General features: G+C 38.8%; 1 protein-coding gene across 2 annotated transcripts in view; it reads right to left on the reverse strand.

The window, feature by feature from the left end:
* LOC117989304 (G-protein coupled receptor moody-like) overlaps nt 1-16,931 on the reverse strand; it is a 99,408-nt gene that overhangs the window by 7,314 nt on the left and 75,163 nt on the right. The gene's annotated exons all lie outside the window — the stretch shown is intronic.

A 16,931-nucleotide genomic window follows, 5' to 3' on the forward strand; every position in this document is an offset into this window, starting at 1 on the left:
AAATTGCTGTGTTCATTTTTAAACTAGGTACGTGAACGTGTAGGTACTACCTATCAGATATTATAATCCAGATCGTGCTCAAGCGTTAATCTCCATCAGAACAGATGCAGTGGGTAGTTTAAATAAACGGTTATTGATGAAGTTCAGGGGATATAAATCATGGGATACCTAAGTACTTTTTTGCAATACAATTTTGGAATTCGAATTTGGAAATAGAAATATAAAGATTTTTGGGGTAGGTAGGTACTTACCCGAAGGGTACTAACGTGACCCTAATATTACTAAGCCTCCGCTGTTCGTCCGTCGCGTCGGTCCGTCTGTTTATCTGTCAGCGGGCTGTATCTCGTGAATCGTAATAAGTAGGGAGTTAAAATTTTCATAGAACATGTATTTCAACTGTCGCTATAAAAACAAATAATAAAAATTTCCCAATAGCTGCCATGAAAATTAACAAAAACATACAAAAAATAACACTTTTTTAATTTTCCGTTACACGAATTTACAGATAACGTACCTAATGGAGATAAAGTCTAACGGCGATTACGCACTGCACTTCTGTCATCAGAGTTCTATCCGTCATCTGTGAGAATACCAGCCAGAAAAAAGAGAATAATAAATGTCGTAGATACGTATACGACATATTATGTCATATGCGTCGTATCAATACGTTCCTTTTTGTTTTGTATGGGACAAAACAAAAATAACGTATTTTCACGGACTCGTATCGGATGAGTGGGTAACCGCCGTTACACCAAGAGATAACGTGTCGCTTCATGTGCCAATGTGCACTGAGCTTCAGTAATAATATTTAGAAAATGACAGTCATAGGTGGATAGCTTCAATGCGACTGCGATAACCGCCTCAGAGTTCTACACTTGAAATCAATATAGCTCCTGAGTGTACTTTCGTAGCCTCAATCTTGCAAGAAGCACCGATTCCCACCCCGAGGCAGAGGGAACATTCTCTAATATTCGCCAATATGCTTCAGAAATAATATTTAGAAGATGGCAGCGTTATCGGTGACGTTGATAAATTGCCTGTCAATTTCCGGTTGGCTGTTCTGAAATATATTATTTTGAACTTTTACACAATTTATGTACAATAAATTGTGTAAAATCCTCAATCTTGCAAGAAGCACGAATTCCCACCCCGAGGCAGAGGGAACATTCTCTAATATTCGCCAATATGCTTCAGAAATAATATTTAGAAGATGGCAGCGTTATCGGTGACGTTGATAAATTGCCTGTCAATTTCCGGTTGGCTGTTCTGAAATATATTATTTTGAACTTTTACACAATTTATTGTACAGTCAGCAACATAGCTAGGTATGCACCTGTCCATAGTCGTTTGTACTGACGGGTGCAAAGTGGGTGCAAACCTGCTTTGTTGCTGACCCTACTAATATCTAAGTTTAAAAAAGTTTTCTGCCACGTGTCGCTTATGCCACGCGTTTTGTGCGCCGTCTTAAGTTAAGTGAATTGTAAGAGCGTGAATTGAGTTAAAGTTCAGGTGAATAAAGTTATCTTGGAAAGTCCGTAGAGGGTGTGACATTAAGCGTTAAAGTAAGATAAATGAAGTGCTGAGCTCAGGGATAATTAAGTTGAAACCGATAGTTCGTGTTCCCAACTCAAAAGTTATGAAGGAAACTTTTCAGCTGGGATGTTATTAAGGTTGCAATAATGAGACTTCATAATTGCGACTAATATTTTATAGTTCGTATAGTTTAGTTTTAACGTCCTTTGCAGCTTTCATCCTTGCCGTACACATAAACATCGGTTGAGTGAGGAATACTCATGGAACAAATTATTAGCAAATAATTGCTGTCGGATGAGTAAGGAATACAAATCAGTTGAGCTAAGAAAAAAAATGCTTGGGATGAGACATCATAGGATGAAAACGGCATAACCCGGCAAAAGCTAGTAATATATACTTTACATTTTAAAAGTTAGCACGATACTAACTAAATTGGTAACATCACTTTCATAGCAAAATACTTGTATTAAGTTAATTATACATTTACCTATTTACAATTTTCCTTATCATATTAATATTGCATTAAAATGAGTTTAAAGGTGAACTCTAGAAGGACAATAGGTATATTGCAAAACCTACAGAACTACAGAATATCTGATAAATACAACGTACCAACAGCAAAATAAGGTCAAGCTTTCAAAGCGAATTTAAAGTTTAATAAAGCACTCTTGAGGTTAACTTACTGGTCGGTCGGACGCACATTTCCAAGCCTCGTAATTGAAGTGTAAAGTGTTTCAGTGGGGATGATTAAAACGTAGGTTTAAATCAGGAAATTACAGTTCTGTGGTAACGTAGAGGTAGCGTAGAGGACGTGACAACCTGACAGGTGAATACCTAGGTATATAGTGACTGCACTGTGAGTGGAGCTTATTTAGAATCCCACTCTTATTCAATTCAATTCTTTATTTTTGCATAAATGTGGGTAGCGTTGCCAGGCGTCCGGATGAAGCCGGACACAGTCAGGCTTTTTGGTTGCCTGAGCGGCCAAATTAGGCGGTGTCTGGCCTATCCGGCTTTTGTTAGGCTTTTTAAATTTGACCGCTGTTTACATTTTTCAACAACAGCAAGTAAAGAATGATAATAATTAAAATAGGACTGGTTCATTGAATTTTATTGTTCTTTCATTAGAATTTAAGTCGATTTTATGGTAAATGACCAAAAAGCCCTCTTTTTCTTTGTTGTGTAAAAAAATCGTGTTATTTAGGTACTAAAAGTTAAGGTTGTCCGGCTTTATAGAATAGAATAGAATAGAATAATGTTTATTCGAGGTATATAGGTGGTACATGGTGTAGGCAATATCGTCCTGTACAGCAGTGCAACACCTCGAACAGGTAGGCCACTCAGCTTGTGTTGAGACGTCGGGTTCCTCAGACACAAACCTCTAGAGCAAATATCTGAGGTACCAACGCTGATTTTCAGTGATTTTACTGGCTGGTCTGTCCTGCTTTTCGGTTTTAAGACCTGGCAACTCTAAATGTGGGTATATATAGTACCAGATAGCCATAGGTCGAAATGTGGATATAGTCAATACCCCACATTTGTGCAAATATGTAGGTATAATTTGTATACTTACAATTAATAGCCGTATTATAGCGTGCAAAAACCAAATGAATATACACTACGTTAGTTTTTGTAGGTATAGGACGCAAAAACCGAAACTCGTGTCGAATATTTTTAACTAAACAATGTACCTATACCTACACAAAATTTCAAAAATATTTAATGAAAATTTATGAAGTTTTTTGTTTTTTATTCAGATACAAGTTAGCCCTTGACTGCAATCCCACGTGGTATGTGATGATGCAATCTAAGAGGGAAGCGGGCTTACCTGGAAGGAGTATATGGCAGTTTTTATTAAACCCATACCCCTTTGGTTTCCACACAGCATCGTGCCGGAACGCTAAATCGCTTGGGGCTTTGTCGATAGGGTGGTAACTAGCTACGGCTAAAGCCTCCCACCAGACCAGACCTGAAATTTTGAAATTATAAAATTCTAAACCCCTGCCACTGCACTAATTAGTCTTGAACTTTGTAGATTTGCATCCAACACAGACGTGATTAGTTTAATTTTATGGTCTGCTTGACTTAGGAGTATGCAGACGAAAGTTTCTAGAGTGCTAACTTTATTAAGTTGCCCATATTAGTTTTTGAGTTTCGTTAGATATTCACAGAATAGAGCAATGCGACCAGAGACGACCAAACTTTTCAACCAGGACGACACCAACACGTCTTTTTTAGGGTACCTACCCGAATACCTGGAGACTGACGTAGGCTACTTTTGTCCCTGAAATTCTCTGTGTGAAAGTCAAAGAGTTCCGACGAGATTTTGAAAAACCTACCACGTAAGTAGTGGCGGGCATCAGCTAGTGATAAGTAAAAGTATCTGAGTAGGTAAGTAAGGACGTAAGCAATAAATTACAATGAGCATAACTCGCTTGGTGGCGGAAAGAGCTAGATAAATTTTTACTGCACTTTCACAATGCAATAAATACTGGGAACTTTTAACTTCACTCTAGGATCGGGATTTAGCGACGGACGTTACGACAGAAAAGTTCCAACATTAACTTTTAATTTACTAAGGTACATTCTTTTCTACTGTTCTGTTGAAAGGTTCACGAAATCATTCTAGAATATTGTTTCAGATTCTATTGTTAGGTTAGTATATATGAAGGCAAAACATCTATCGGTTGCTGATGATGATGATAATGATGAAGCCTGAAGGGGGTACGTACGTATGACTAACCTGCACGACTAACTTCGTATGAGTCAAATTCGTACGAAAACGCAACCAAAGTGTGGTTGGCCTTAGGCTGCTAAAATATGCCATACAAAGCTTACTGATGTACGAAAATAGCTTGATAAAGTATTCTCGTGGGAAGATTTTCCTTAGATAATTCGGACTTACCTAATACTATTATCGAGAAAAATAAGACCTACATCAGCGGGTATAATAAGAAAAAGGAAACGGGGCGAGACAATCAGATGTATAACTGCCACTTTCAATTAAGGGCAAAAAAGGCAGCCTGGGGTGTTAAGTAGACCCTGTCACAACATTATCTTCTTTGTTCATCCCGGGCGCGACCCGATTCCTTTTTGGGTCGTGGTGTTAATGAATTATTGTTTACTATTCAAACGACTTGCTTCGCCGGGTTATGCGATGACGTTCGTTCACGCACTGACGTCAAGATGCTGGCCGAAATCAAGGGTGACGTGTAAGGGTCGGGACAAATCACGGCGGTGCGGCGTGTTGTGTCACGGCACGGCGTTGTCGTCGTGAACTGATCTCCAGCTTGAGCGTCCAGCTTGAGCTTTGTCATGTGTACGGTAAAACATCGAACAAGACCTTGAAAGGTACGAAAAGCTTTAAAAAGATACGTTGCACCGCTTTATCAGATGTTTAATGATAACCGAGAGCAACGCGTGGTTTAATGTGCTCTCCGAGGCAAAACAAAAGCCAAATTAAGAGCTCTAAAGCCGGTCACACATCCAGATAGCGACTTGAGTCAATGTTGCTTAGCAATCGTAATCTATTAATTATTGATATGCGTTGTCACAACTAAGCCACACCGAAGCATATTATGGAATGCGTAAAATATATTTCTACTGACTGCCACTATAATATTAGGTATCTGTCACCTTTGCGTCGGGGGTCGCAACGGAAATTATAATTTGAACGGTGGAGCCGTCTTCGCACCGTCGTTCGTGCGGCATGCAGCGACGAGGCGCCGCACCATTTTGATGTGTCCTAATCCTTATGCATTCGTTTCGTAATTTCCTTTATGGCAAATAAACTTGCAGTACAATTTAGGAACCCTCTGCAATATTTCCTCAAACTCTCACCATCATGTGACTGTTCGAAGGAGCCACAACCACTTCGTGTTATTAGGTACTAATGTTGTTTATATTATGTTGTTATTATATTATACCTGATTTAGGCAACTAGGCCTAGAGTAAAAAAAGTGATCAAATTAATATTGCCTAAATTACTTATTATTTTATTGAAGAGACGTCTTGAAATATTCTTCAAATCCTCTTTGATATCTTAAAAGCTGTGATTTGGTGAGTGGAGTGGTGGAATTAATGCCGGCCTTAGGGACAACTGTTAGATAAGACCATGATAAAATCTTTTCTCGGAGGACAATTCAGAAGGCCAATTACCTAAGTATTGGAGACACGCCTGTAGCCATCTATAGCTATAGCTGTGTCTACAATACGGTGCCTTTGGTTTTAGCAAAGAGTACTCTTTGGTAAAGTAGACGTCTAAAGTAAGTACATCTTTACAGCCGATGTCAATCGCTTAAGCTTGGAGAACTAAGGTCAGACACTAATCACTCTGTATACAAATAAAATCCTTCTAAGCCGGAAAAGTGCAAATAAAGCAAAGGAAGAAGCATAAATATGAAGCTCGGCTATGATACAGAAATACTTATGTTATCGTAATAAAATTATTCAGCAACATGATTCTGGATTAGTATGCTGGTCGGCTTTGAATCCTCTGTGACATTGAATAATTTTGAACAAAAAAATGGTGATTTTCCTGCATAAATATGACCCTTGTGAAAAGTAGGTTTATATACCTACCTTAGGGGTTGTTTCCTCGGATTTGGTCATTTATTTAGTAGAAAAAGAAGGTGTTTGCCTCAGAGTAAAATATTGTAGATAGTGTTCGCCAATATTTTGGCAATAGGGTTACCATGTGAAAAGTAGCCATAGTAGTAGAGCGGTGGTAATCACTTACCATCAGGTGACCCGCCTGCGCATCTGCTCGCTATTTTTATTTAAAAAAAAAGCTCAAACCTACATGTCTAATAATTAACCTAGAGTTTTATAAGTAGCAAAAATATACAAAATGAAGATCTCAGAGAAGTCGTTACAAAACTTTCCAGTAACTCAAGTTATATTTCTAGTAGCATTTATAGTTAGTATTTATTTAATTTAGTTTTAAGGGATTGAGTCTATTGATGCTTTTGTAGAAGTTGAAAAAGTCTATTCAATAAAACTTTTTAATAGAAATGTTAATAGAATAAAATATGTGGATTGAACGAAAAGCCCCCAATGAACTTTATTGAAATAGGTAGGTACATAAAATACACGTATTATATTTTGTTTTCTTTTGATTCAAACAAATGATTTCCTCGAGAGCTTTCGAATTGTGTTTGTGACAATCATTATATTGTTAGTTTTTGTAGCACCGTAGAGAAAATTAGGTTCAACAGGCTTAACGCCCAGCTCAAACCTTGATTAGATCTATAAAGCTGAAATTTTACATAAGAGTTTCCCTTTATAATGTATCCAAGGAACAAGGCCGTATTTTTGAAATTCCCACGGTAGCCAAGCCACGGGCGGTCGCTAGTCTAATATAATAAAGAGGTAAATTTTGTAAGTTTGTTGGTAGGGGGTAATCTCTGGAACCACTGAACCCATGTTGAAAATTCTTTCACCAGTAGAACTCTACATTATTCCTTAGTGGCACAGGCTATATTTTAATTCAAAAAAATTAGAGATGCATTCGAAAATAGTAATAAGCTACCCGTGCGAAGCCGGGGCGGGTCGCTAGTCATTAATAAATAAGATGAACTCGTCCAAAATTCCACATTGGACCCTACCATATGGTATGGTATGGTGAAGTACGTGACCAGCCGGGGCTCGTTCAGGTCTTTGTCTTCAATATTACAAGTAATCACATTTTTAAATGATGTATCGTACCAATGAGATCATGAACCAGGTGTTTAGGATATGTAGGAGGATAATAGACTTTTTCGACGTTGATTGATGTATCTTCGAGCTATTATAACGACAAAAAAAACCGGCCAAGTGCGAGCCAGGCTCGCGCAACGAGGGTTCCGTACCACAGTCGTATTTATTCGACATTTTGCACGATAATTCAAAAATTATGATGCATAAAAATAAATAAAAATCTGTTTTAGAATCCACAGATGAAGACCTTTCATATCTTACCCACTGGATATAGTTATCTTACTTCGAAAAATGAAAATAAAAATTACTAGCTGATGCCCGCGACTTCGTCCGCGTGGGAATAGGCTTCTTAAAAATCCCGTGGGAACTCTGATTTTCCGGGATAAAAATCACGTCAATCCGTTTCACCGTTGTGACGTGATTGACGGACAAACCAGCAAACCAACAAACAAACACACTTTTGCATTTATAATAAGGGTACTGATTAGTTCATGACCACAATTCATTTTTTTTTATGTGATGTAACCACAAATTCTCCGTTTTCAGATTCCCCTAATGTGTGCTATAAGACCTACCTACCTGCCAAATTTCATGATTCTAGGTCAACGGGAAGTACCCTGTAGGTTTCTTGACAGACCGAAAGACAGACAACAAAGTGATCCTATAAGGGTTCCGTTTTTCCTTTTGAGGTACGGAACCCTAAAAATGATGCATTCTCTCGCTTTTATACTCGATGAATAAACTGTTTACTAAATTGTACTTTTATGTACTCCTAATGTTTACAAGATTTTTATAGTCAGCAGCTTCGAATAATGATCTCATCTGTAAGTAGTTAGAGTTGAGTTATCTATGCAGTTTGCGATAAAAAATTCCAACCCAGTTCAGGAATACCAAGCGCTGCGCTGTTCGTTTTTTAAATAGTTGCTAATTTTCATATTGTAGCAAATGGATTTCTAGTATAACTTTGATAAACACTATGTAACTGTACCTACGCCATTATTGACTTTATTAGCTGCTACAAATTGTTCTTTTTTAGTCATAATTTTCGGAGAGCTTAAATTCGATTATGTTGTTTTAATACAACCCATTTCGAATTTAACAAAATTATTTAAAATCGAACTAAGGGAGTACAGGTCGAGATGGCAATCGTGGTATGAGGCGGGGGAATGCCCCGCACACCCGCACAGTGCCCTCGCTCGCTCGCACCGGATGGGTGTGCGGGGCGTTCCCATCCCGATTGCCATCTCGGCCTGTTGCGGACTATACCTACTCGCTGCTTAAGATCTGTACGCACCTGAGCTGCGCTGCGCGTCGCTTCAGTCCGACTGCAGAAAGCGTCACTTCAGGCCGCTCACGGTACCTACCGCACTACAACTGCAGTAGGTACGCGGCAGCTCGCGTCACTTGCGCGTCACTTCTATACCCGATCGCGTACGAACAACAACGTCGCAAGATGAGCGACATTGAAGAGGGAAAGGGTAGAAGCCGACATCCTAGGGGTTGGGAATTTTGAGGATATACTTTTAAGAGCCCGTCATGTGCCAAAAATTAAAACTACGTTATTTATTTTGAGGTCTATCACGCCTATAAGTACATTAAATACTTAACTCGATGCGCGTGTATCTTATCCGAGCGCCGTACGCATTCTGAAGCGACGCGACGCGCCGCTGGGATGTCGCACTAGCGTCGCTGCACCGCGCGTCGCTTCGCTGCGCTTCACAATATTCTCCCAGCCGCGACGCGCGGCAACGCGCGGTGAAGCGCTGTGCAGCGCCGCTCTAGTGCGATATGCGCCATACAAAATGATAGAAATAATATTTTGACGCTCTGTGCCGTGACGTGCAGTGACGCGCAGCGCAGCTTAGGTGCGTGCAGACCTTTATCCTACGAAAACGCCGAGTTCTCATGTTCGATATTCGATTACGCTACTTTCTAGATTTGACTCATTTTACTCGACTGATCTAAATATTGCATTTTGCCGACAGCTTATACATTTGAATAGCGTATACATAAATGAATAAGCACTTACCTTGAGTATTAATATCATGTAAGGAACATTTTCTGAGAGACATTTACACCATTTACTGTAAAAGCTTGATGGAATACCTACTACCTATACGGATTTTCAAACAATTACATATCACTTGCTTTATTAACGCTGACGGAAAACTTCGCGAGGATACCTGAATGTTCTAGACATAATGTTTCTAGGGACGTGTGAAGTCGACAATCCGCACTTGGCCATCGTGGTAGACTATGTCCAAAACCGTGCTCAGTAGTAAGCTGGCGGTGGGTTGTTTATGACGATGATCATTCAAAAATTTAATTGTGTTTTTGTGCACAATAAAATGTACTTAAGTCGTGTTAGTGATGTTTGATGTACAAATACCGAAGTATTCTCAGATATTTATCTTAAGTAGTATTCGCATTTCTGAAATAAATATCAGCCGTTTCTTCAGATTCGATCACGCACTAGTCATGAGGAACTGCTCTACATTTATTCAGACGTATATTTCCGAACTCCACCCTCGGGTGAAGTATATTGGTAATATCAAATATCGTTTCGGAAGCTGTAGCTTTCCCGAAAGTCCCTTAGGGGGAGAAAATGATAGTTTGCTATAAAAGCTCAATGCTTTGATGTCTCTTAATATTTAACTCGCGTGGCGTATGATTACACTAGGGACCATATTATTATTTTGTCAAAATATTAACACAAAAAACAAGCTGAAGCTCATTTCACACTACTGGATATATATAAATAGACATTTGAATGTCTATTTTGATATTTTGATCGGACTATAATGTTGGGACTGTAATGCTGCAACGTACGGCCCTAACTACGTAAATCAGTTCGGTACTCGGGTCGCTCCGTCGTCCCGCACTTACCGCACGATTGTTCTGTGCAGACGGATTCGTCGAACTTCAGTATGTAATAATATCATATCCTTACCTATTTTGTGGTATGGGATTGTAACAGTCCAAACACAATCATTAAAATGTTTTCACGCAGCTTTTATGCAGTGCTAAGAGATAAGAATGGAGAGGACCAAGAAATCAATTATGGAGCAGCTTCGTGTCGTCTCTTGACTACGTATTACCAGAAAATTCTTAATAACCTTGGTCACATTGCCCGACGCCTGCCTAGTAACTTGGACTACCTACCTACCTATAGTAACTTAAACTTAGAGTCGTAAGCAAGGTGGGACGCTAAAGACCAGGCGGCCGATCACCCATGCCACTGGTCTCATCGGGTCAAATCACTCACTGGCCTTCCACTACAGCCACAGTTTTACTTAGCCGAGTACTGATCAGAGTGGAAGGCAACTGTCACCATTGCATTGCACTTGATTGCGGATACGACCTTCTGTCATAAAGCATAAAACCATGTATTAAACTACTAGGAGCCATGTGGATACATAGTCGTTTCGCTTTCTATTTGGTCAAACCTTTACAATTTTTCAATTTCCGCTCATACTTTTGACCACACGAGCATGTCGCGTACTTACATATTATAAGTTTGTAGTGAGTGGGAAGTGGAAAAGACGTGGCGTGGAGACATGACTGTATCCTCTATAGACTTGTACAGTTTGTCAGCGTCTCCACCATGTCGCTTGTGTAGGTATTTACTTTCGCCGCTTGCCACTTTAACGAGCCACAGAGTAAGGATTGTCACTTTATACTGTGATCGAGCCACACAGGCACAGGTGAAGAAAATAGGATAGGGACTCACAAATCTTAAATCAACGTATTTCTAGTTGGTACTTCCTGTTAACCTAGAATCATGGCATGGCAGGTAGGTCGGTCTTATAGCACAAGTAAAGGAAAAAATCCGAAAACCGTGAATTTGTGGTTATAACATTATGTATCACCAAAAAAAAAATGTGATCCCGAAAAAATTAATTTACTAAACCACATTTTTAGATGACGCAGAGATGGCGCAGACCGTCAGGAATCCTATGTGTGCGAGTCCGATTCACATTAGACCCGGTTTGTTTCTTTCTATGATGATAACCTTTTTTTTATTCGATGACAAGTTTGAGCTCCAAAACCATAAAACTGAAAGTCTCAATAGAATTCTGTCCAAAAAATATTTCGTAAAAATAATTGAAACTTATTTTTAGCCAGAATATTTTTCCTTCAGTTTCATAACAGAAACACAGTCTTGTAGAATGTCATATTATATCGACGCAAAGTGGAAAAAATATTTTTGCAGTAATGTAATGTCCTACTTATATTTCCACATTCTACCATTTCATAGCGTTGACACAATTTGTGTCCAGAAACAAAATTCACAAGACAACTCGTGTTGTAGTACTCTTTTAGTACCTACTACATAGATGCTATTGCCTATTGTACTGAAATATATTGCTTATTATGCCTACTAAAATAATGCTGAAATGCTTTAACTAATTTTGAGTTGTCACCAAAAACTACTGAATGTTTCAAAAAAGAATGCTGCGTAGTTGGTACTAAGGTTTTGAGTTCTTCTCTTAGGTAGAATTCGTTTAAGAAAACATTAGTTTTAAAAATATTTACGTTTTTTGTCGATATGTTGCTCGGTGCTTCAAAAATGGCAGGCTATTATCAGGGTAGCTTTTATCAATATATAAGTTTCGTTACGTTAGTATTATTATATATTCTGTGTTTCGTTTGAATAAATGATAGACTTGGGGGAAAAGAGAGTTTTGTGTAGGAAAACTACAATGAAATTCAGCGCAAACACAGTCGTAAGTGAGCAATAATCCCTATTTCATACGAAAGGGCGGGTTAAAGGCCTCAGGCGATTATTCGGATTACGCTATAACATGTAACAAAGCATCGCCGGATGAATGTCCATCTTCTCGTCCCATTGTAGCGAAAGAGCTTCGTCATTTTCGTTCAAAACGAATTTCGCCTGTAACAAGAGATTGTGGACGTATGATTAATTACATAGATTCAGTATGATTGCTATTAAATAATAGGTTGTTTAGAATAAATACGTGCTTTCAATGTGAATTTAGCAAATGGATTTCTGAGTAGCAGAAAGGATAAAGAAATAAATAGCTGTTGATGTTGACACTTGAGAGAAAAATTAATTGCTGAATTGTTCAAATCTTGGTTTTGTGAATTTGAATAGGGTTCCGTATACGAAGGGTACCAACGGGACCCTAATACTAAGACTCCGCTGTCTGTCCGTCCGTTCATCCGTCCATCTGTCTGTTAGCGGACTGTACCTCTTGAATCGTAATAGGTGGAGAGTTGAAATTTGTACACAGAATGTGTATTTCTATTGCCGTTACTATAAGAACAGATACTAAAAATTGCAATATGGAAAAAAATGTGTTATTTCTTGTACGATGGTACAAAACCTTTCGTCCGACTCATACTGGACCGATTTTTCTTTTTGTTCTGCTGGCACATGCTCTGCTAAGTTCACGGGCACAACAAAGAGCTGCCTACACGATGCCGTCTATCTCTATGACGCGTGATTCAGCATCGCACTCTAAAGGAAATGTAGGGGCTCTACAACCTGCCGTACCTACGGTCAAACAGTCTAAGGAGAAATCTACTGAAGTCTAATGTCTGTCTCATTCACTCTAATAAGAGTCTGAGCAAAGTCAAACTACAATCCATAGATCTTAGCCTTGGTGTCAAAAACCAGTGCGGGGTCAGCGTTGAAAGCAAGGATGTATAGTTATGGAATATCACTGAAGGCCTGTTATGTGGGCGTAACTTACGTATTGAAGCAAATATGACAACATAGAGCTGTACACAGCCTCGCATTTAAATGGAAATGAGGGGGTTCCTTTGGAATTTCTTTACATTATAGTGTGTGGTTGTGAGTGAACTACTTAAATATTGAACAGATTAAGAATATTACATACAGAGAGTTGACGAAGCCGTCTAGACAGAGCTATGTGGGGCTAAGGATCGACCCGTACTAGCCTACGAGGTTAGGGACATATGTTGAAGGGTCCCCTCTGTCACGGTAATGTTATAAGCAGTATTCCAACTTCATACAATCGGGCGAAACGCGAGCTATACCTACGCGCCTCGATCTCGCGGTGCGCTCGTGGTGCAGCCAGTCGCGCCTGTGCCGCGGTGACGAACGGACGGTGTTTTGTTTTTTTAATAACTGCGCGATTTTTTCACTAAAAATAAGTTCAAGTACATATTTAATATGACAAGTACATATTTAAACACAAAGTAGGCAAATGACAAGTACATATTTAAACACATAGTAAGGAAATGTAATTAAAATGCCGGAGGCGGGCAGCCCTATCGCATGTTTACGTACCGCGCTGCTGTAGGTATTTATTTCAAAGATACGGCCGAGTTACATTACTGTATAGATATCATTACCGTGCTTTTTTCGTCATTTACCACGACATCAAAGGCGTTGGACTACTGTGTCTCTCTTTATACTGTGGTTATTGTTTGCCGATATTCACCCTTGAGGGAAAAGTTTTGTTTATCATTTTGTCCGTGTTATTTCTAGCTTTGTTGAAATTGGTTCGAAGATTGATCCTACTCCATCGCTGAATGCATAGGCTCGTGAAACTCATGATATTGATCCGCTATATTAATCGTATAGAGAGTAATGTTATTCAAACATCATCATCATCATCATGATCAACCCATCGCCGGCTCACTACAGAGCACGATCTCCTATCAGATTGAGAAGGGTTTTAGCCATAGTCTACCACGCTGGCACATTGTCCGCGATCAATTCTGTATGTTTGTATGGAGATGAAAAATCGCGAGCGCATATTTCCGATATTAACTTAAGAGAAGTTTCTCCCCAGCACTCTCCACACTTAATTCTTATTCGGATTCGAACAAATCAAACTCAATGAAAGTAGAAATATTCCAGAATCCAATAGTTGTATCTGTGGTTTGCCAGATTCCCGCAAAAACATAGTTTTCAAGTTACACACGTTTAAAAAGATTGGTAGGTAAGTATATTGATTCTAAATATGTTGACAGAAATCTGGCAAAACAAAGACAAGGTATTAGTTCCTAGACCGTATCTACAAAATTTAATTGATTGAGGATCTCGTATTGTAGGTACTATCTGTACCATAATATTTGAAGTCGTAGGGTTTCAATACATGTTGCGTTACTGTCAATACCATCGCCATAGAATCTATTCTTCATCGAAAGTCAATACTACGACTATTGCCTCGATATGGTATATATCCGTGACACGCGTAGATCGCGTGATAATATCGACAGTGTAATAACCAATGAAAGCTAATGGTGAAGCAAAGCGTCGAAAAGAAACCTGCATGCCTCAAGTATGTTTTATGCGAAGCCAGTGCGCTTGCGCCAGTATTACCTACTGGCTTGAAAAATAGACAGGCGCTCTTTTCTCTCTAGCGCTGTTAGTCAGCGCTGGCTTAGCTTGAAAAACTGTTTATACAAGTCAGATACCAAGCCAGTGCTGACTGCCAGTGAGACTGGCAACCAGCGATGGCTTCGTGTAAACAATGCTTAAGAGTCCTCTATAATGTATTGAAAGGTGTCTGAAGTCTACCAATCCACACTTGGTAGAGACTTTGGATTTCTCCTCTGTGACACTTGGCCAGCGTGGTGGACTATGACCAAAACACTTCTCATTTTGAGAGGAGACTCGTGGTCACTAGTAAGCCAGCGATAGGTTGGTTCATGAGATACAGCCGGCTGGCAGCCAGTCACGGACGGACAGATGGACAGACAGCGGAACTTATTTAAAACAAACTTTACCTCTTTATAATAATAGGTAATTTTTAGTATAGATTGCATTTGTAAAGAAGTAGGTACCGATTTTTAAGACAATTATTTATTGAGGTATTGTGAAGGAAATTTTGTCGCTGATCGATTTCCTTTCTTCCTTTAATACCCGTGAATTAGATGGCATTGTCAGGTTTCTGAATTTTAGATTACCTGTCAATGACAGCTAGATAAGAGGAAAACATTTGTAGAATCTTATTTTTATTCGATTGAGTTGGAATATTGGAATATTAGATATTTGAGAGATATTTGTCGACATGTTTATATTTAGTTTTTTTTGGCGATATGCTTTGATCTACCCAGCGTCGCGTTGCCAGAACTTACGTGCTTTCTGATAAACAAAATGTGTGGGATAGCGTAATGTTAGTGTGTACGAGCTTGAACCGACGCGAAAGACCAATTTATAGATATCAGCTGCTAAAGGTACAAAATTATGTAAAAACATTACTCAATTTTCTTGAAGTCTGAGAGCTGATTTTTATGTAGGTATGTTTACAGAATATTGTTAGTAATTAATATTAAGTACAGCCAGATAATCTTGCCGGCGGTTATTTTCGCCAGACGCTTTAAAGCTCGCAAAAAATAATAAAAATTAACACCCCTAGACAGCTAGTCTTTAAAAACACTTTTCTGTTATACAGGGTGGCTGGAGGCATTTGACGTATTAAATTCTTATACGAGTGTGCAGTGTGTTATTATTTTTAAAGGGTTTTGTGTTTACTTTTTAGTGACTTTAATAGTCAAGAGCTTTCGAAACATCCTATTGAATTTTTTTCTGTTTCGATCTGACATCCCTTGTAAGTTGTAAATAAGAAAAGGGGTGAGACAAGGTAAACTCATTGAAGAAAATACACAAGTTAATTATCTAGAGGAGCGCAAATTAGAGAAAACTAACACGTATGAGATTAAATCTTATTTCAACTCTCGTATTACAATGTAAATGTATGCTAACTGACATACATTTATCTATATGATAAAATCGAGACTGCCTTTGTTTTAACGTTTTAGTTCTCTACTAAACAGTACCTACTATCGTGAAATACGTGCCTTAAGGTGGCTTTCAAGAAAACAAGTAATGGATACAAGGGTAATTTCGTGAGATCCTTGCATTTAAACAAGAGTTAACTGTTTTACGTTTCGTTTGTGCTACAACAACATTTTAGTAGTATAATAGTATGTAGATTATAGTAAACTTTTTACAGGTCTTGAAGACAACGATATTAAGTAATTGGTATTAATAAAAATTTCACAAATCCTTTGCTCCTAAAATACATTTGAGAGCGTAGTAGGGCCAGTAGTACCCTTATCAATCGATTGATTAAGTTGACAAAAGTAAAGACAAAAGTACGACAAAAGTAAAGTCGGTAACTTCATGGATGACCGACTTTAGAGATTTCAATATGACTGTTACATTATAATTAATACTTATGACTAGCATTCGAGCACATTTCTCAAACCTAAGTGGCGAAATACTCTAGTCGTGCTGTGACAACGGACGGGGCACATAGTTCGAAGAACCGATAGACATTGGGATCTTGGGATAGGTGCTTAAAGAGTGACCTCATAACGGAAAATGCAGCGTTGGCAGATCGCGAGGCAGAGGGAGTAGCTGGATTTAGGCGGCGCAAGACCGTGTCATGTCGAAACCTCTACAAGAGATCTGTGTCTAGCAGTGGACGTCTATCGTTGGCTACGAAAAAATCAACGAAGGTATCCTACGCGGATTTATCTAGGTGTCCACAGTATTATTACGCCAAGAAAACCCTAACCACTAAATTCACTAAATTTTATCCTTACCTACTGTTGGTTGTCATGTCCGCCATATTAGATTTATCATGACGTCACAAGACTGACAATCAGAACGCCAGGATGAAGGCAACGCCACCTCATTTATCAAAATTCAATCAGTAAATTTGCAACTACAATGGCAATTTTTACCACCCTACCGG

This window comes from Maniola hyperantus, chromosome 16 (genome assembly GCF_902806685.2).
Source record: "Maniola hyperantus chromosome 16, iAphHyp1.2, whole genome shotgun sequence".
NCBI classification, from domain to species: Eukaryota; Metazoa; Arthropoda; class Insecta; order Lepidoptera; family Nymphalidae; genus Maniola; species Maniola hyperantus.